Source organism: Elaeis guineensis, chromosome 4 (assembly GCF_000442705.2).
Source record: "Elaeis guineensis isolate ETL-2024a chromosome 4, EG11, whole genome shotgun sequence".
Lineage (NCBI taxonomy): Eukaryota > Viridiplantae > Streptophyta > Magnoliopsida > Arecales > Arecaceae > Elaeis > Elaeis guineensis.
Window position 1 is genome coordinate 58,042,942 of NC_025996.2, and position 21,777 is coordinate 58,064,718.

General features: G+C 32.2%; 2 pseudogenes; both read left to right on the forward strand.

Annotated features, from left to right (window-relative positions):
* The first annotated feature begins 212 nt into the window (after positions 1 to 212).
* LOC105035158 (GEM-like protein 7) lies at positions 213 to 1,821 on the forward strand (annotated as a pseudogene).
* Positions 1,822 to 8,962: 7,141 nt separating this feature from the next.
* On the forward strand, positions 8,963 to 9,660 carry LOC140857346 (kunitz trypsin inhibitor 5-like; annotated as a pseudogene).
* The last annotated feature ends 12,117 nt before the right edge of the window (positions 9,661 to 21,777 follow it).

Consider the following 21,777-nt stretch of genomic DNA (forward strand, 5'->3'; position numbering starts at 1 on the left):
TAAAAAGGCAAGAACTTTACACCTAATGATTTGGTTAATATAAAGTAATCTTATCAAGTAAAATTTTAAAAATATTAACACCTGTTATAGAAAGAGCGGGAATATTTTGCAAAGGTGGATGGATGGCGCAAAACCATTGAGTGACTTTATTCCGGATGAGCTGATGATGACCCAACAGAATAAAGTGCTGATTCAGAAAGCCACATTAAGTTGAACATATTCACCACCTTTTAGGTTGCTTCACCTTATAAAAGAACTCCCTACTGGTCGCTTGGAGCAGGGAACAGCTCTCAGAGAAACAATCTCAAGAGTGGTTGAAGAATTAGTAGGTTACAAGAGCTTCATCTCAAAATGAAGAGCCCAAACCATGGCCATGTCATTGGAATTCCTGTCAGCTCTGTCACATATGCAGCAGAGGAATTACCAAGTGAGCCTGCTGGCCTATACCCTCAATCTGATTCATATGGGTCCACATACTGCAAACAAAGTAATAATGATCATCTTTCTTATATTCTTTGTGAATTATTATTACTTTTTGATTTTATCAGAAAATTAAAAGAAATCTTTGATCTGTATATAAATGGGAATTTTCTGGAATTGCAGATAAAAAAGATTCAATGGTTGATTGGATAAGCAAGATCAGCAAAGGAGTAGACAATTACGTGCAAGGAATCCGAGAGCATGGTAATCATCCACCCACACCCTCCATCCAAATTTCAGTACAATGTGATATCATGCTTCCTAACAAAAGTGAGATAGAAGCAGATGTGAATGAAGAGAACATCCATTTATTCCTAAGAATGCTTACAAGCATATGCTTTTATCACATTTAGTGCTTAGCCTCTGGAAAATGTAATCCATCAGATATATGTTGTTAATTGATAATATTTATTGGCACTGATGAGCAGTCTTGTTATCATACCAAATTGCAGTAACCTTGGGGCCTAGATCTCTGAAACTATGAAGGGCAAGTTGAGCTTAGGGGCAAGGATTCTTCAAGCAGGTGGCATGGAGAGAGTTTTCAGGCGAGCTTTCTCTGTTGAAAAAGGAGAGAAATTGCTGAAGGCCTTCCAGTGCTATCTGTCAACCACAGCCGGCCCTATTGCAGGGATGCTCTTTATTTCAACTGAGAAAATTGCATTTCACAGTGATAGATCCCTTGCACTGACTTCTTCTAAAGCAGATTTGGTCAGAGTGCCTTACAAGGTATTTCAAATCTAAAGGCTCTTTTCTCTATTTTTCTTGGCACAGACACCCTTAGATAATAATAAAAAAAAAAAAAGAAAGAAAAAAGAAAAGATAAGAAAAAAATCTGGATGCTTTTGTGAACAAAATTAGAGAATAATATTCTTAATCCTATTACAAAGTTATTTCAATGTGACAGAACACTCATATATATTAGCTTCTAACTGAATGTGGTGCCTTCTGTAGGTTTTGATTCCATTGGGAAGGATAAAGAAAGCCATCTCAAGTGAGAACATGAACAAGCCAAACCAGAAATATATCCAGATACTTACTATCGACGACTTCGAATTTTGGTTTATGGGATTTATTAGATATCAAAGATCTTTCAGATACCTACAAAAGGCAATCTCAGAATTACAATGAACTTTCTGCAGTGTATACTCATCATATGACTTGTGTACATGAAATAAAAAGAAACCACAATTTAAATGTCTTGTTGTAATTATCACAAAAAATGCTCCACATTTTTCCATCATAGCAAGGTCCAGAAGAAGGGGTGTTGACTTTGTTTATCTCGTATGTATGATATCATGCGAAGACCAATTCATTTATAGTATAGTAGGGTTGTATACTAAATTTGACAAGCCTGTGATGTATTAATCAACCAACCAGTTGTCTGTGGGCTAATCCTTCTTCGGAAAAGCCAAGTAACATGAGCTAACTGTAGAAAATACTCTGTCAGCGCTGAATGCTACAAAATATGACTACTTTCCTCTTCAGGTGACAATGGATGGCTTTCCTACTTCCAAATTTCACTCAATGTGCAAAGTAGCAAGCAAAATTGCAAATACATGGTAGAATCAGGCCTTGAGCAGAAATTTTTTATAGTGTAATTGGAGTGGGGAAGGACGAGTGAAAAAAGAACAGAAACCTATGAAGAAAGTTAAGGCCTTGATTAACTCCTATCTACCCCCTTGTTGTTGCCTTTTTTTTTTTTTTAGTAGTGGAGGAAGTGAGACACTTCCCCTAACTTTATTGATAGAAATGGAGGAATATTTGTGGAGTTGTATTTAGAGTAATAGATACGGATGCAGATTTTTTATTTTTTTTAAATATAAGTATTAAATAATATTGGAGTGAAAAGAAATTACTATTTAGTAAAAAAACTAACAAGACTGGCGGCTCCTATCACTAGTTGTTCCTGGTTCAAGTTGAAACCAGGGGCACGGTCCACTCTCCGAGGAGCGAATATACCAAACCAAGACTGACTAACGTAGAGAAGCACAGCACTCTTGGATGGGGTGCTAGAATAGAGTGCTGTTATTTCCTAGAGGAATAACAGTAACACGAATGATGCTTGTGGGATGCGCCGGGAGATAAAAATAATGTAAACTTAAATTTATGTAATAAAATAATAATAATTTTTTTTGAAAAATAGAATGAAAAAGTAGTTTATAAATGGAATGTATTTAATAATTAATGATCATTTTGGTTCTAACATCTTATGAACTAATAAAAATATTAGTACTCATGGAAAGGATAAATTAGTTGACTAAATGTTTGTGGCAGGATAAATAAATGTTTGCGGACGTCGAGATATCTAATCCTTAGTAAGCACGTCAATATTGCAAGAAGAAACAAGGCTGAGGACATTTTTTTTTCATTCTATTTTTTTTTTTTTTTGATTGCACACTTACTCGACTAGAATAAGAAGATAATTAACAACAAAAGTAGGACTCACAATGATTGTCTTGAAGAAGTTTTAGTACAACCAAACTAACCCAGTCCAGTCTATTAACTAACATAATAATTGTATATTTTTCAAGAAACAATACTTGAGTTATTACGCAAATTACCTTTTTCTTTGCCATCGCCCTTGCCATACAATTACTCTAATGCTGTTGGCTTAAGAATTTCTTTGCGGAAGATATCCTTCACCCTTTCCCACTCTACATAAACATTGTGAGCATGCCATTTGGTCTAAGCACTTTATCTGAGTATTTGGCAAATATAATGGATTTTCTCTCATTATGGATAGGGCTGAATGCTGCATATGAAATGGGGTTTCAGACAATTATGGCACCCAGATATTTGTAAGTCCTCAATCCAAATCACCCAATTTATGGATTCCTCCAACCACATATATCAACTTAGAAATATGAAATAGAAGGAGAGACATTATAACAAACAAGATCCACAAAATCCAAAGAAAATCATAGCTTTTGTCAGAATTAGTTGACTTGAGAATTCTATTGCTGCGCGGACTAGTCCATCTAGAATTTATTAAATAATATAGGCAGATTAGGATAAGCATATTGGTAAATTAAGCTTAGAAAATTGCTCTGGGCTTCCTGTTATGACTTTCAACATGACTGATTTACTTCCAGGAAATGAGTAGATACGATCGGTACATTTCGTTGGGTAGCAGGTTAATATCTTGCTAGTCAATAAGAATACTTGGTCTTTGTTTCTGAAGTTTGGAAACAATTAGAAGCAAAAATTATGAAATAATTCAAACTGCTAATGACCTATTTGGCATCATCCTTGGATCTTCATTTCTGATATTGTTGTTATTTTCCCTTTCTGTTTCCTTGCAAATTAGTGAAATACCATGTAGATTTTAATATCAAAAATAGCATTTGCACAAAATTCTGTTGTTTAAATATTTTATTTTGACTCTTTTGGAGACCATAGAACATTGCTATGAAAAGATTGGAAAACTAAAGCAATTTAGAAAACAGACGGCTTAAAATTAGGGAAATTTTAACCAAATTAAAATACATAAAATCATTGAAATTTATATCTGTTTCATGTGAAAACAAGCATGAAAAACATAAGAATTATAAACGATAAAATGACAAATTTAACAATATTATATGGCATAAAAAATCCCAATTAATTTTTATTTCAACATACAAACCTATATAAGTTTTCTTAATTAGTTGCCAATAAATTGTGCATGAGAAAATAATTCTTGATTAATTCCTCTATGGAACAATTCGACGATTCACTTGGCCAAGGAAAACTTCAGGAAATAATTAAATTCCAATAACTCAAACACAAGTAAGACGAACGCCACACTTCGAAATATCAGGTAAGAATGGGAGCGGGGACACATCCCTGAAATTATTCCAGCTCTCATTGCGTTGCGGAAAAACCGCCGGAAGTGCGAGGCAAAAAGTATGCTAAAAGAGTCATTCCTTGGAATTATCCCTTCCCCCATTCATACGTTGGAATAGTTCGACTCCGGGCGCGTCGACTTGTACCACAAACAGCAGTTTTTTTTTTTAAATTTTTTTTTTATTTCATATTTCAAAGCCACCCCCTCTCGTAACTTATTTCCAAAACTACCATCCACCTCAAAATCGCTGGTTGATTTCACGGCCACCTTGGCACTGAGGGGCCGGCGATTTCAGAGATCCCAGGCTACACCGGCGATTTCAGAGATCTCTGGCTCAACCGACGATTTCTTTTCTCCTTTTTTTTTTTTTTTTTTTGTGGGGGGCAGATGGAGGGCGAAGGGGGAGGGGGTGGGGTTTGGGGTCTGGTGGGGGTGGCACGGGGGCGGTGGGGGGTGGCATGGGCGGGGAGATGGGGGGTGGCAGGGTTGGGGTGCGCAGCCGGGGACAACATGAGTGGCACGGGGGGCCGGGGAGGGGTGCATGCCTGGGGGAAGGCAGAGGGGTTTGTGGGGGGTGGGGGTGCGCGGCCGGGGGTAGCGTGGGCGGCGTGGGGGGCTGGGGGTCGGGGGCAGAGGCGGGTCAGCGGGGGTTTGGGAGGAAGGGAAGGGAGGAACGAAGGAGAAAAAAAAAAAAAAAAATTAATTTAAAAAATTTAAAAAAATATTAATTTTAAAATACTAAAAAAATTTTAATTTTAAAAAAATAATTTTGATCTTTTTAATAATAATAAAATAATATTAATTTTAAATAAATTTTTAAATAATAAGAAAATATTAATGTTTAAAAATAAGAAAATAATAAGAAAATATTAATTTTATAATAAATTTTTAAATACTTAAAAATTTTAATTTTAAAAATAATTTGAAATCACATTCGACTGGATAATTAGTAATTAAATATTATTATTTTATTAATAAAAATATTATTATATGATTAATAAAAATATTAATTTTATTTAGTGATAAATATTATTATTTGATTAATAATTAATTATTATTATTTGATTAAAATTAATTAGAGGGCGGTGGTGGTGTCGCGTGGGCGGCTGCCGCAGAGAGAGGTCAGTCCGAGGGGTCGGAGAAGGGAAGGAGAAAAAATAATTTAAAAATAAAATATTATCAATTATTAATAATCGTAGGTTTTTAAAATAAAATATTTAAAAATATTTATAAATAAATTATTTTTTGTAATAAAAATAATATAAACGGTACCCTGTGTAGTCCTAAAAAAATTGAGATTTCTATTTTCAAAACTAAAAAAATTTTAATTTTTTTTTTAGGTTTTGACTTGATGGTAAGTGGGTTTTAAATTTCATTAGAATCTGAAATCATTTGATCCTCAAAATCTATCTGGAAGAACCTTACATGTTCTGACTTTCTGCATCAAAACCTGCAAATAGGTATCCTGCCAGTTCTTAGAGAAACTGCAATTTCTATTTTCAGAGATTTCAAAAAATTTTCAATTTTTTTGTGTGGGTTTTTAACTTAACTGGTAAATAAGATTTTAAATTTTATAGGAATCTAAAATCATTTGACTCTCAAAAATCCATCTAGAAGAACTTTATACGTCCTGACTTCCTGCATCAAAACCTGCAAATAGATATCCTGCACAGTCCTCAGATAAACTGTGATTCCTATTTTTAAAGACTTCAAAAAATTCTTAAATTTTTTGTGTAGGTTTTTGAGTTGATTAGTAAGTAATATTTTAAATTTTGTAGGAATCTAAAATTATTTGTCTCGTAAAAACCCATCTGGAAGAACCTTATACGTCCTGACTTCCTGCATCAAAACTGCAAACAGTATCCAGTGCAGTCCTCAGAGAAACTACGATTCCTATTTTTAGAGACTTCAAAAAATTTCAAATTTTTTGTGTAGATTCTTAATTTGAAGTAGAGTTTTAAATTTCATAAAAATTTGAAACTATTTGACTCTCGAATATCCATCTGAAAAAATCTTACATGTCCTAACTTCTGTACCTAAAAATGGAGTAGTATCAAACCAGCAATTTGATTAAATATTATTATTTTATTAATAAAATATTATTATTATTATTTTATGAATAATAATATTTTATTTTTTGAATAATAAAAATATTATTAATTGATTAATAATAAATTATTATTTTTGTTATTTGATTAATAATAAAGTAATATTATTTTCTTATTATTTTTTAATTTTTAAAATTAATATTTTTTTATTATTTAAAATTTTATTTTAAAATTAATATTATTTTATTATTTTTAAAATAATAAAAAAATATTTTTTATTTTATTATTATTTTAATATTATTAATAATATTTTATAATATTTTCTACCCATAGTATTGCCACCTCTCATTTTGCTGGAGGCCTGGGTCCATGGTGCATCCATATGAGGATGGATTGGGGAGGAAAGAGAGGTCAAATGTGGCACCGGAGGGGGGTAGGTGTTCAGCATGAAGCCATGAGAGAAGAGATTAGTGGGTGTTCGAAATAGATTTTATTTTTGACTGCATACAGCTTGCTAATACTGAGGCTGAAGCAAAATCAGATATTAACAGAAATATGTCGACTATGTTTGATAGCTTGAGAAAGAAAAAAGTGTAAGATTTGAAAATCTAATGCTGAATAGAACATCTTTTGCACAAAGCTATCGTGATCACTACAGATTAAATCACTGCACTATGACAAACCAAACATACTGATCTTAGATCACCTCAGGATTTGGATCACCAGTGATCTTAGATCACGGTGGTGATCCAAATTGGGTCACCAAATGCCTCCATAGTGCTCTAGGTATGCATTTACAAACATAGATAAGAGACTACTATTGCTGCTACTGTAGAAAAGCCTATGAAAATGTGTTCTAATGCTGTAGTGATCTTTTGTTTAGTGTATATTTCTTCATCTTTGCATCTTTACAAAAATAATTCTTTTATTTTTTTTCCTTCCTTTCCTTCCCCTGCACGCCACAACCCATAGCAGGGGTCACTGAAATCGTCACATGAAGGAATTTTAATGAGAATTAAATCAAGTTAAGAAGGCAAGTCTAGCCTAGAATCAAATTAGAGAAGAAAAATTGTCTAAGAATCCATGACAGAAAAAATATTTAATACCTATGTGTGGCTTGTCATTCTGACATCACTAAGGTGCAACGGGCTGACCAATGCTTAATGAGAATGAGGGCGAAAAAAAGCTCCAGATTGGTATAAAAGAGCTTGAAAATAGAAGTAGTATCAAACTAATAATTTAATTAATAATAAATTATTATTATTTGATTAATGATAATTTGATATTGTCAAGGTACAGTGGCAACCATAGTTCCGAGTCAACTTTCTGACCTGCATCAAGGGGGATGATGGTGCATGCTTGGCACAGAGTTGCAGGGAGAGAAGAAAGAAACAAAAAAATAAAATAAAAATATAAATAAATAAATAATATTTTTAAAAATTATTTTAAAAATTATTTTTTAAAAAATTATTTATTAATAAATAAATAAATAAAATATAAAAATATTTTTTCCTAGAAAGTCGCCCTTTGAAAGGTCGGCTCACTACAAATATTTTAAAAATATAAATAAATAAGTAAATAAATAAAATATTATTATTATTGTTTAATACTTATTATTATTATATTATTTAATACTTATTATTTTTATTTAAATTAATTATTATTTAAATATTTCATTACAAAAGAATATTCAATCAAATAATAATAATTAATTATTAATCAAATAATAATATTTAATTAATAAAATAATTAATTTTTATTCATTTATTTTTTTAAAAAATAATAATATTTTCTTATTATTTTAAAATTTATTTCAAAATTAATATTATTTTATTATTATTAAAAAGATCAAAATTATTTTTTAAAATTAAAATTTTCTTGGTATTTTAAAAATTTATTTTAAAATTAGTATTTTTTGATTTTAAAAATTAATATTTTATTTTTTTAATTTTTTTCTATTTTCCCCCTTCGTTTCTCCATTCCCTTCCTCCCACCTCCCCGGTCGACGCACCTCCGCCCTCCACCATCCCCTGGCCGTGCGCCCGCCCGGACCCCGTGCCGGGCCCCCGACGTGCACCTTCACCCCCCCCGCAACCTCCTCTTCCCTCCCTCGGCCATGCACCCCCCGGCCCCCCATGCCACCTGTGCTACCTTTGGCCGTGCATCTCCACTCCCTGCAACCCCCTCTGCCCTCCCCTGACGCGCACCTTCTAACCTCACGACCCCCGCACCGTCCGTGCCGTCTCCGACCGCGCACCCCCACCCCCTGCAACCCTATCGTGCCCTCTCTTCTCCGCTTGTACCACCTCTCCCTCTCGGCCCCCATGCCATCCCTAATTAAAAAAAAAAAGAAGAAAATAAATCACCAGTGCAGTCGGTGATTTTATTCCGACCACGTTAGCATCGAGGTGGCCGTGAAATTGTCAGTTGAATCGGTGATTTCGTGATGGGCGATAATTTTAGAAATAAATTGAGAAAGAGGATATTTTTAGAATTAAAAAATAAAATAATAATAATAAAAAAAAAAATCCCACAAACAGCGGGCTTCACGTGAAATCTTATCCCCTATTTTTTTTAACTGGCCGCTCCAAGTTACACATCCACATCCATGACATCTGACATCTGCTCAAATCCAAGTCCTAATCATCCTCTTGCTATAAATATTAACAATAAACGTCATTGTTTACACTCCAAGGACAAAAAAAACCTCACGTACCGAGAAGCGTTAGACCATGAAGCTTTTGCTTCTCTTGCTTTCAGTTTTCTTACTCTCCACCCTTCCATCGCAGGCATCAATCCAGTTGCTGTCTGGGACATTGCCGGTGAGAAGCTCCGCCGGAAAGTTGAGTACTATATCCTGCCCGTCATCCAAGTGGGGGTGGTCTATCGCTAGTTAACCGGAGCAGCACCTGCTCACTCAATGTTGCACGAGAGATCAGCACGGAAACCAGCAATGGACTGCCAGTTACCTTCTCGCCGGTAAGCCCTGGGAACAAGATTGTGCGGCTGTCGACTGATCTGAATTTGCAATTCTCTGCAGTGAGTATCTGCGCGCAGTCGACGGTGTGGAGGCTCGGAGATGCAACTGGTGGAGCGACGGGGAACCCGGGCTTGGAGACGGTAAGCAACTGGTTTAAGATAGAGAGTTATGGGAGGAGGGACAACAAGCTTGTGTTCTGTCCCAGTGTTTAGGTTTTGCAAGGTGGTGTGTGGGGATGTTGGTGTGTTTATGGAGGGTGGGAAGAGGTGGTTGGGGTTGAGTGATGTGCCCCCTTCCCGGTTATGTTTAAGAAGGTGTCCTATTAAAGCCATATAAGGGATTTTTCAGTGAACAGGCTCTTTATTCTTGATTACTGTTTCTGATATTTTTGGAGAGGCTAATAGTGTTATTGATTGGATCACATCTCACGTAGCCTATCATATGAAATCAATTTTGTAGACTTCTACGATTGATCTTCTAGTTCAATTTTTAAATATTTTATTTTTGATTCCACAGATGTATTTATTCATGTTTAGTTTAATTTAATGCGTCCAATTTTACAAAAAAATGAAAGACAATGTATGGTGGGTTTCGCATTGTAGGATCCTGTGATGCCCTTTCCATTTTCATCTTGTTTTATGGCTATTTGAGGAAAATGCATCTAATTATAGATGGCAATCATCATTTAGATCAAAATCATTTATAATAAATTTAATTAATAATCTACCCTTTAATCTCAATCTAGTTTTTTCTTCTTTCTTAGTCATTATAAATTGAAAGGATGCATTTGTTATGTAAAAGTAGGGGTGGCAAAATATGATCCGATCCGCTAATCCAATCCATATTCGACCCATCATAAATAGGTTTGGGTTTGGGCTAAACAAGTTCGGATCATAAATAAGTCGATCCATTTGATCTGTTTAATAAATGGATCGGATTTAAGTTTCAGATAGTTGATCTGTTTAAGCCGTTTAATAAATGGATTGGAATAGGTTGGGTTGGGTAGGGTTATGACCCGTAAACCCATGTAGCTTAAACCCTTTAGGCTCCCACATATATTTGATATTTTTTTTTTCTCTTTCGGTTTTAGTCTCTCAGGCAATTTTTTTTGGCCTTTCGACTGTTTTGGTCTTTCCTTCTCTCATCCTTCATTCTGTCTTCTAGGATTTGGTTTCTTGATTTTTTCCTTCACTCCTCCACAACTCCACTCCTTCTTCGGTGCTTCCAGCTTCCTCTCAACGACGATCGAGGCTCCTCTACTACTCTTTGGCTCCTTCGGTAGCCACCTAGTCGGTGCTCCCAATTTCCTCCCAAAGATGGCTGGTTTCCTCTTTCAGTCCTCCTTTGTTGCCCATCCTTAAGAGAAGGGCTTATCATCACTTGGCCGTCGTCGGTCCTCTTTCATCGTTGATCCTCAAGATCTAGGATTTTTTCTCTTTTCCCCTTTTCCTCTTTCGATGGCCGACGCATTCTTCTCCAATCAAAAATGGTGAGATTTTTTCAAATAAGAATCTTACATGTTGTTGATCTATTTTTTTTTGAATTTTTTTATCATCTTATGTCTTTTTATTTTTTTTCGACCGTTGCTTTATGTAGTTTAATGGTTTGCTTTAAGGTTTGTATATGGAGGCTATGATGATTTTGGGATATCTTTTGGCTGATTTAACTGTTTCTAATAGCAACAATCTTGGATGGCCTTCTTTTGTAGGCAATCGATTATTGTTGTTTTGATTTAGTTACAGATTAATTACTAAATCTGAGCCTCTTCTTTAATTCTTCCTCTTCCCTTCTTTGATGTTGAACTGTCACAACTTGTTTGGTTCAATTCTGTTGCGAAACATTTTGCTACACTCATGGAACTCCATTTTTTGCCACTATACAGAACATTGTAATTTTTTTACATTTTTGGTCCTTGTATTTTCTAATTAACTTGCTGTGTATATTTTGGTTTGCTTTTTGTATAATTTATACTTGGTTCAATGAATGAAATTACAACTTCCTACCAAAAATAATAATATTTAAGTTTATATTTAAGTTTGCCTGATTTTGATGTTTATATTTGAGTTTGTTGTTAAAGTTAAACCAAACAGATCAAAATTTAAATAGTATTGGGTCAAAAACAACCAATTTTCTTCAACAATCAGGTTAAATAGGATGGGCCGGGTTAAATTTTGTAAATAGATTATTTATTTAGTAAATAAGTTAAATGAGTTAGGTCGATCAGTTAAATAGGTTACCTATTTAATAAATAGGTTAAATGAGTCAGATTGGATGATCTGTTTATTAAACAGGTCAGATTCAGGTTTGAAAATTTGACCTGTTTAATAAACAGGTCGGATTTAGATTTGATATTTTCAGACCCGACCCGTATTTGACCCAACCTATTTATGATCCGATCTGACCCGATTGCTACCCCTATGTGAAAGCCTAGTCCAGACCTAGTCCACTTGAACGATCTGAATGAGATTTGGCCCAACTTGGCTAGACCCATGGGAAGGAAGGAAAGAAGACTCCAAGAAGGAGACTGCTTCCCCTCTGGTTTCTCCTGGAAGAATTGGAGTCCTAGGGCCATCGAGACCCTAGGACTCCTTTAGAAAAGGAACCCTCCTCCCCTCAAGAGATCTCCATCACAAGTGGTCCATCCTCTTCTCTCATTTAATTTCTTCCTCCTTTCTTCTTATTTTTGCTAATCTTCCTAACTTTGTATCTGCAGGAAATCAAAGCCAGAGGCACTACTAGAAAAGGAGTCCCCTACTTTATCCTCTATTTTAGCTAAGCCTTTTTCTTCTTTTTTAGCCACCAATGCTACCACCCCTTTATACCAGAGCCCATATCGGGTTGCCTAAGCTCCCTATGACCCTTCCTAGATGCCATGGTCACTGGTGAACAATGAATGATCGGAAAGAACCAAGAAAAGGGCTAGATCCCCTATTTTTTGAGCCTTTTCCTATGCTTTGTGCTGGCCAGTCATTGTTGTCGGTCGACGGCCATGCTTTACTAGCCATGCCTTGCCACTTGGTACTAGATCTCAAGTTATATCGCTGCATCTTGCCAGACCATTGACCATTAATTGCTCCTTCCTCTATTTTGCTAAGAAAGAAGAATAAGACAACAAAAAAAAGAAAACAGAGAGAGAGAGAAGAGTTGTCTTTCTTCGCTCTCTAGTATTTCTCTCTCTAAGTATGTCTAGGGATCCTAGTTGGAACTCATGTCTCCCTTTGCTATTGCAAAAGAGGTCCTTGAAACATCCTGGTGCTTGAGCAACTTGTCAGACTGATCATGCCAACCTATTGAGCATCTTTCAAATCCATTAATATCGATGATCCTTGGCAAACGATTTGAGCCATGATCGAGTCTATGCTTTCTAGTTGATTGATAGGATCACTTAGATTCGAACCATTTGAAGCTATCAAATGTCATCACTTGACCCAGCATGTCCTTTTCTTATTATTTAATTTTATTGAATTTATCGGATAAAATTAATTATATATTTAATATTTTAAATAGGATTAGCAGATTCATTTAGCATAATTTGAAGTTCTAAGATGGACGAAAAAAGTAGATCTTACGTTCCTTATTTATTTTAAAATTATCATATGTTTCATGCAATGGCTTGCCATTATGATATATATCATATTTTCTTAAAATAAAGGATTAGCATATGTAACATTTAAAAGTCATGCTTTGCAATGAAAATTGGTTCAATGAATATTTTTAATGAAAGTAGCATGTTTATGAAGTACGAATCTTATCATACTATTTAGTATTTTTTTACCTACTTATATATATATTTTAAGAAAAAGATATAAAAGTTTAAAAGCTCTCAGATAGCTATAAGAGCCTCATAGAAGTGAGGTCAATCAATAAACGTTTCTTGCCGATGGATATAAAGTTGGTAATGAATATGTCTTATGATATCTTGTCAATTATGATTATAGTTCTATCATGAGTATAAAGTTACCATAGCTCAAATATCTATGGGCAATATTTTGACCTGTGATAAGAATGAACAGCCAAGAATGACTTATGATGTTATTTACAATTATGTTCATGAAATATTCATGATTTATGCATGCATTATTGGCTTTATGACTTATCTTTTCTTATGGTACTTTAAAATGCTTAATTTTTACTACAACAAAAATGGTCATTAGTGGCATTTTTAAGTAAGCCAGAAAGAATGCTACAAATATCTTTATCAAAATTTTTATGGTATTTTCTTAGCTACCATCTTAAGAGGGTGTCCATAATTAATTATTAATATTTTTAAAAAAATATTGATAAAATTTTTTATTTTAGTGGCATATGTAAGTGCCTTAGTTTCAATTGCATCATATATAAGTGCCTTTAAAATTTAGAATAAAAAGAGGATTTGAACCAATGATCTCTTATTTGAATGAAAAGCTATTAACCACTAAACAACTTATATTATTAGTATATAAAAATAGTTTATTCAACTTATTAACATACATTCATATTATTAAATAAATAATTCTAAGAATATATATGTATAATAACATATCTTATGAGATTGGTATGACTAAATCAAGCTCTATATAAAAATTAATAATTTAAGATTTAGTAGTAGTTTTTTAAAATTTTATAAATTATGATATTATTTATTAGTAATTAGTTAACTACCATTATAGCAATTTTGCTTTCTAGCACTTTAAGTTATATGCCACAAAAATATAAATTTACAATGATATTTATAATAAAGTATCGCTAATAAAAAAACTTATTGAAAGATTATGGTATTTTTACCAAAATACAGCAAAAAATGAAATTTAGCGGCATATAATGAGAAATGTCACAAGCAATTTGCTACCCAAAATCATTCTTGTTATAGTATTTGTAATGTTTATTATTTTCTTTAAAAAATGCATTGTTCATGTGCAAAGTTTATGCTAGATTCGATAAGGAAGTGTAGGTTTTACTTACTGAGTTTTATAGCTTATATCTGTTTATTTTTTTTTATCCAGACTAATAAGATTAGGAGCAAAGATGATCCTGGCTTGGAGTCTGTACTGGCAGCTTGGAGATTTTATAGCCAAATTTTTTGTTCTTAAATTGACTAAGTGCTTGTTGTTAATGACTTTATGAATTTTGAAGATTATGGATTTTGGTATTTTTTATTTTGAACTTGTATGCTCTGAACTAGTCTTGGTTTAATTACCTAGTGAATAATTGGAACTGAACCTTATTATTATATTTTATTGGATAGATATAATTGTTGGCTTTGTATTATCATGAGCTATGCCCCTCGGTAGCATGGCCATATTATGTCCTAAATTTAGGGCATGACATTTTATGGTATCAGAGAAAATGGTTTGATCATGGGTAGAAAATTAAGCATAGCTCTATAATTTGTTGGGTTAGGTATAGAATGAGTATAAAAGATTTGGTTTAAATCAGAGTTGTGCGGTGGAAGTATGGTGGAGTACTAGATGAAGATTAAGAATCCTCACTTATTTGAGAATGAAAGAATGTCAAGTTTTGAGGATGAAACTCTTTTAGTGGAAAAAAATATGAAAGCCTATGTTAGTCTTAGAATTAATTTTGATGATGTCAAAGATGTTTGAGTTTACAAATTATATCTACTAATGATGTGCTTAAGAGTGATCATAGGTTTCCTTAAAGTGTTTAATCATTTTACTCAAAAAGGCTGTATCCTCAAGAAAATTCAAATTTTCATACTTATGTCCTTCAGATTGGAAGCAAAGAAGTTAATATTTTAAAAGTAAAATCTAGTCTAGATGTACATCTCAACAAGCATAATTAAATTTGAAAAGGCAAGTCTAGCCTATAAATAATTTAGTTCAAGAAAAGCTGTCTGAAACACCTTTTGGCATGCTTGGTACATAGCTGAGTGATTTAGTCTGAAGCTGAGCTGACTTAGTATTAGTTGATAGGAAAGATAAAAATCTTGATAATTTAAAAAATTTCTAATAAGTCGACCCAGTGATCAACTTAGCCAACCAAGTTTGGAGCTGAGCCGACTTAAGAAAAAGGAGAGCTGACTCAATCTCAAAAGAAAATGAATATAAAAAGCCTTATAAATCAGTAAATCTTTTGAACTGATCCAAAAAATTTATTAGCTGATGTAGCATTCAAGTGAGCTCACTAAGATAAGATTGGAATCGACCCAGTCCCAGATAGGCAGAATAAGATAGAATATTGAATTTTTGACATCTGTTGCTAAGCCATCTCAAAATTTTACTTAGCTACCATAGATTGAAGGTTAGCTAACTTAGAGCTTAGATGAGCCAACTCAATAAATTCTGACAGAATAATGACTAATTTTTTAAAATTTTTAAAATATAATTAAATTCATCCTAATGACTATTTTTAAGCTTTCAATAACTAATGTATTAAATGAAGATATTTTTGAGCCAATAAATATAAGGGATTCATGGAGGAAATTAAGTTTTTAAAGTTGTTAAAACTTTTGAAAAAAGAAGAATTCATTGAGTAAATATTGAAGAGGATAGTCTAAGGAACCAAAAAGAGAAACAAGAAAGAATTTAAAAGTGCCATAAATTCAGTCCTTCCTATATTCAATTAGATTGAAAGAGAGGAAGAGTAGTTCAATTCAAGCTAACTGTCATTGAGAAGAAGTATTAAACACTATCTCAACCTCTCAAGCATTCAAAAAAGAAGTTCAAGCATTGAAAGCTCAACTACCTCGACTTTTTCAGATCTAAAAAGAGTTTTTATTATTTTAAACTCTATTTCTTGTATTCTTATATTCATTTTATTTCTAACAAGTTTCTTGGATGTAGAAACTTGGTATTGGTCAAAGCCTAAGAAATTGAATATTGTTTGGCTTTGATTGATATCTCCGAAAAAATCAATCGGGGTTGGCCTCCTTATAGACACATCTTGTACATATGATAGTAGCTCTCCTTTTGTGGGGAGGCCAACACTACTACAGACTGGGTTGCCTCTTTTGTGAAAAAGCACTTGGAGGATATGATTTGTACTGGCATGTCCTCTATGCCAAGTGGTTTACGTTGTATTTTATTTTTTGATATTTTTAGTTGTATTCATACAAGATTATTATGAATGTATTATCGTATCAAAAAAAAAAAATCAATCAGAGTTGCTTGTGAGTCTCAAAAAAAATAATCAATTTTAAGATTTGGTTGGTGAGCTAGTGAAAATTAATTAGATTAGATTATAAATCTATGAAAATAATCGGACTATAATTTTGAAGAGGTTATAGTTGAAATTCTTAAGCAAATTTGCTTGGGGGGTGAACGTAGGTGCTGAGTTTAGCTCCGAATCACTATAAAATTCTCGTATTTGTGATTGTGATTATTTTGCTTTCTTTATTATTTCTATTATAGTTTAAATTTTTTGTTTATCACTTCACTTATACCATTTGAATTATTTTTGGGCACATATTGTTTTAAAATTAAATTTTTATTTTTAAGAAACTCAATTCACTCTCCTTCTTGGGTTGCTGTCTTTGGGAAATAAGTAGTATCAGAGCAAATATTCAATCCAAGTTGATCTAACCATGAAGAGTTAAAGATTAATGACAATCCTAATTGGTACATCCTTAGTTGAGGGCTAATCAATCAATAGACCTTTTTTTTTAATGACATAAACTACACTTACTGAAAAGCTTGCATGAAAATCTTTATTTAAGCACAAGATTATGACATGTAGAATATATAGTTTAAGGTGCTCATATATCTACAGTTATAATTGATGGTGAATCTATTCTCAAACTTGAAAAGAATTGGGATAAACAAGATAAAAGATTAGCTCAATTAAATACCAAAACTATGAATATTTTGTACTATTTTTAGATGTAAATAAATTTAATCATATTTTTTACTTACTCTTCTACTAAGGAAATATGGGATCGACTTGAAGTTATCCATGACGGTATCAATCAAGTCAAAGAATGTAAAATAAATATGCTTGTATATAAATATGAACTATTTAAGATGCAACTAGTGAAAGTATCATGGATATGTTTACTAGATTTATTGATTTTATTAATAGCTTAAAGAGTTTTAGCAAAGACTATATTAATAGTGAGTTGGTGTGCAAAATTTTCAGATCATTGTGAAAAAATTAGGAGGCCTAGGTGATTAATATTCAGGAGGCAAAAGATCATAATAGATTGGTCTTAGAAGAACTCAGTAGGCTCACTCATGACTCATGAGCTGAGCATGAACCTGAATATAGAAGAAGAAGTGAAGAAGAGGAAGACCATTGCACTAAAATCATTTGTCATGGAAGAGCTAGAAAGTGATTCATTTGAAGAATCAGAAAATGATGATGAAATGGCAATGATTACTAGAAGATTTAAGAGGTTTATGAGAAGGAAGAAATTCATCCCCAAAAGAAAGGATACATAACAAGGGAAGGAAGCAAAGAAAAAGAAAAGGAAAAAGAAAAGCAGAAAAAGAAAGAGCAACTGGCCATTTGCTATGAGTGCAAGAAGTTTGGACATTTCAGATCTGATTGCCCTCTACTCAAAAAGAGCTCAAAAAGATTTAGGAAGAAAGCAATAATGGCTACTTGGAGCAATGATGAGGATTCAAGCTCTAAAGAAGAATCAAAAGAAGAAAAAATAAATTTCTGCCGCATGGTTCTTGAGGATGAGGTAACTGAAAATATTCCTAATGAATTTACTTTTGATGAATTGTATGAAGCTTTTAATGAGTTACTTATTGATTTTAAAAGGATTTTTTTCAAAAACAAGAAACTTAGAAAGCTGAATCTTTCATTGGTTGAAAGAAAAAAATTTTTAGAAAGAAAAAAAATATTTTAAAAGAACAAATTGATTTAATTGAAAAGAATAACATTTTACAAAAAGAAGTGAACAAAAAGAAACCTATTATAGATAAATTCACTTTAAGTTCCCAGAATTTTCAAATGCTGTTAGAAAAATAGGAAATAGTTTTTGATAAATCTGGATTAGGATATAATACTTTAAATAAGCAAAGATTTTGAAAAATACCTTTGTTAGACATGCTTTTGAAAAACATATATTTAGATATTTTAGGTATGATAAAATAGGTCGTAAAGCTATGGATTGTAATCTAAATAAAATACATAATTTTGAATCCAGAAGAATCAAAATTAAACATATTTGGATTTCAAAAGAAACTATTCATGCTAACCCCAAAGGGCCTAAGTTAGCTTGGATACTTAAACAAACTCGATAATATTTTTGCATGTGTGCTTAGCATCCTATGGGTCAACAAGAAAGTGGTATCTTGACAACGGATATTCAAGGCATATGACGTATTGACCCTATGATTGATTTTAATGATAAAAAAGTATTGAATAATTAAGATACTAATCATATATTTCAAGATTGGATGTAAAATTTTTCAAGTATCCAAAATGAAGAATTTATCTTAAGAACAAATCCTCTCAAGATACTAAGCCAAAGCACTCCAAAGAATAAGTTCTCATAAATTTGGATAGCTCATTATGAAAAAAATAAAATTAGAAGAAGTAAATATCATTTAAAAATATTAGGGTTAAAAATTCAAGTTTGAGAGGTCAAAATATGAAGAAAAATGATGTTGAAAGATTTGGAGCTGACTTTGAGAGATTTTGAGTCGACTCAAGTACATTGGAAGAACACTGATATAGGTCCAAGTTGATTTGCTTTCAATCTGAGTTGACTCTCTCAAAGAAGACAGAAGATTATATTTTCAAAATTTTATTCGAGCCAGCTCGCTTTCAATCTGAGCTGACTTGCTTGCAGTTTGAGTCGACTCGCCTACAAATGGAGTCGACTCTTTCATGGGACTATACTAATGGTTAGTTTTTTTGTACTTTTTCAATGGTTAGTTTTACTTCTAATGGCTGTTTCAGCCCTTTCAATGATCAAAACTCACTCTCAAGCTACTTTCAAGTTTATAAAAGGCTAGAGAATCAATTGGGATGGTAGCCAAGTGGATCAAAAAGAGAAAAACTTTTAAATAAGTGAGATTCATTGAATATCATTGAAAAAGAAAAAAAAAAGAGAGATTAAGTGCATAGATTTGAGAACCTTCAAAGAGTGATCTTCTTTAACATCATCTATATTCTAGTATCAATTGAAGAGAAGTAAAGCTTCAAAAAAATCATTCTATAGCCACTTCTTTGAGCTTCAAAGAGTTCTTTTTCTATTTTTATTTTATGTTGAAAATTATATCTTATATTTTATTTTTTTTATAAATTATTTTAGAGAAAAGAAACTTGAAGATTAGGCCTATCCAAGCCCAGAATTGGACTTGTTAGATTTTTTGTTGGTGAGCCCATAAAACCAACTGGATTGATTGTGAACTCAAAAAATAATCGATGTAAGGTTTTGGTTGGTGAAATCAAAAAATCAATTGAATTTATTTATGAGTTCGAATAAAATAAATATACTGTAATCGAAAGGATTATAGTAAAATTCTCAAAAAGTTCTTGGAGAGTGGACGTAGGTGCTGGATTGCACCGAACCACTATAAATTTGATCATATTTGTGTTGTGCATTATTGTGCTTGCTTGACTTACTTTTATTTTTACTTACCAATTATTTTAATTCTTTCATATCTTATTTTATCTCTCAATTTTGCTGTTACATATTGATTTCACCTCATAACCACTCAAGTTAAGCTTAAATTGAAGCATATATTTGTTTAGACTTTGATTTAGTTAAAAATTTTAAGCAACCCAATTCATCTCTCCTCTTGGATTACTATCTTTCTAGATAATAATTGATATTAGAGCAGGTGCTTTGTTATTTATTGTTAACCTAGCGGTCTAGAACCAAAGATCTTGTGCCAAATGAAATTTTATTTTAATAAAGGCCATTCTATATATTATCTTTCACTATTAAATGGATTAATTATATATATTGAAAAACTAGAATGAAAATCTTTACACAATCACATGATTATAATTTATGAAAGATTATAGTTAATAGCCTACATACATCCAATGTATTAATAGATAATAAAGAAATAATCCAGCTAAATGCTAAAGTCATGAATATACTCTATTGTTCGTTGGATTTAAATGAATTTAGTATTTCAGCTCGATAAGTTTGGAAAAAACTAAAAATAACTTATGAGTAAGCAATCAAAAAGAAAAATCAAACTCTCAAGAAGATAAGAAAGCCCTCTTCAACTTATGTCTCGTGGCCTGTAAGGATGGAAAGAAGAAAAAGAAGAAGAAGTAAAGGAGATAGAATACAATTATTAAGGGGGAGCAAGGCAAAGATGAGAAACATGAGAAAGAAGAAGAAAGTATTCTAAATTCTTGCCTCATGGCTAATGACGATGAGGTAAATATTAATAACTCTTTCGATTTTACTTTTGATAAATTATTTGAAGCCTTCAATAATTTAATGGATGAATTTAAAAAGTTGAGGCTAAAAAATAAAAAACTCAAAAAGTCTAATTTATTTTTGGTTCAAGAAAAGAATAAAATATTGATTGAAAAAAAATTCTTTTAAAAGAAAATAAAGCTTTAGTTGAAGAGGAAGAAGTTCTTTCTAAATCTAAAAAATTTTTGATTGAAAAAAATGAAAAATTAAGAAAAGAAATCGATTCATTGAAGTATATGCTTGAAAAATTTTCCCTTGGATCACAAAAAGTTCAACCAATATTAAATAATCAAAACACTATTTTCAATAAAGCTAGAATTGGTTACAATTCACTGAGAAAACAAAAATTTGTTAAGAATATGTTTAGCAAACTCTCACATGAAACTAAATCTATAGTTTGTTTTAATTAAAATAAAGTAGAGCATAAAATTTTTGAATATAATATTAAAAAAGTTGGTCATACTTTGATCAAATAAATGTGGGTTCTAAAAGAAATTATGTGCACTAACTCCATTGGACCCAACATAGCTTGGGTATCAAAAATTAAGAAGTGATTTTGCAGGTATGCCAAGCATCCAAAGACATGAAAGGAGTGAATTCTTAAAAAATGGATGCTTAAGACTTAAAGTAGATGGGTGATAATATTTAGTAAAAGCTAAATTTTTTTTACATCATACCATCATTGCTTGTTGAATTTACTTTGTTTGACTGATTGATTTTAATGATCTTTTATGCATACTTATAAAATACATTTTTTTTTACTTGCATTTGTGAATGCCTTATTCGTGCCTTGAATATATTAATGAATACATCATTATAAGCACACATTTTTTTTGGATGCCCTCTCAATTATCCATATCACTTTGATCATTAATTATTTGTGAAATTTAAACAAAAATAAGCTTGATTGCATATGAAAATATTTGAGTACAAAAGTCTCAAAGTTAATTTTTGACATTCTCATAAAACATGTAATCATTGAAATATGTCAAAAATTGTATGATTCAAGAAACATCAAGATAAGTCATCACTTCATAAAAGATTGCATGCTTGATATTGTAGACTTGCGTTGCATATTAATTTGACCCTTAAGGACTTGTAAATCCCCTAG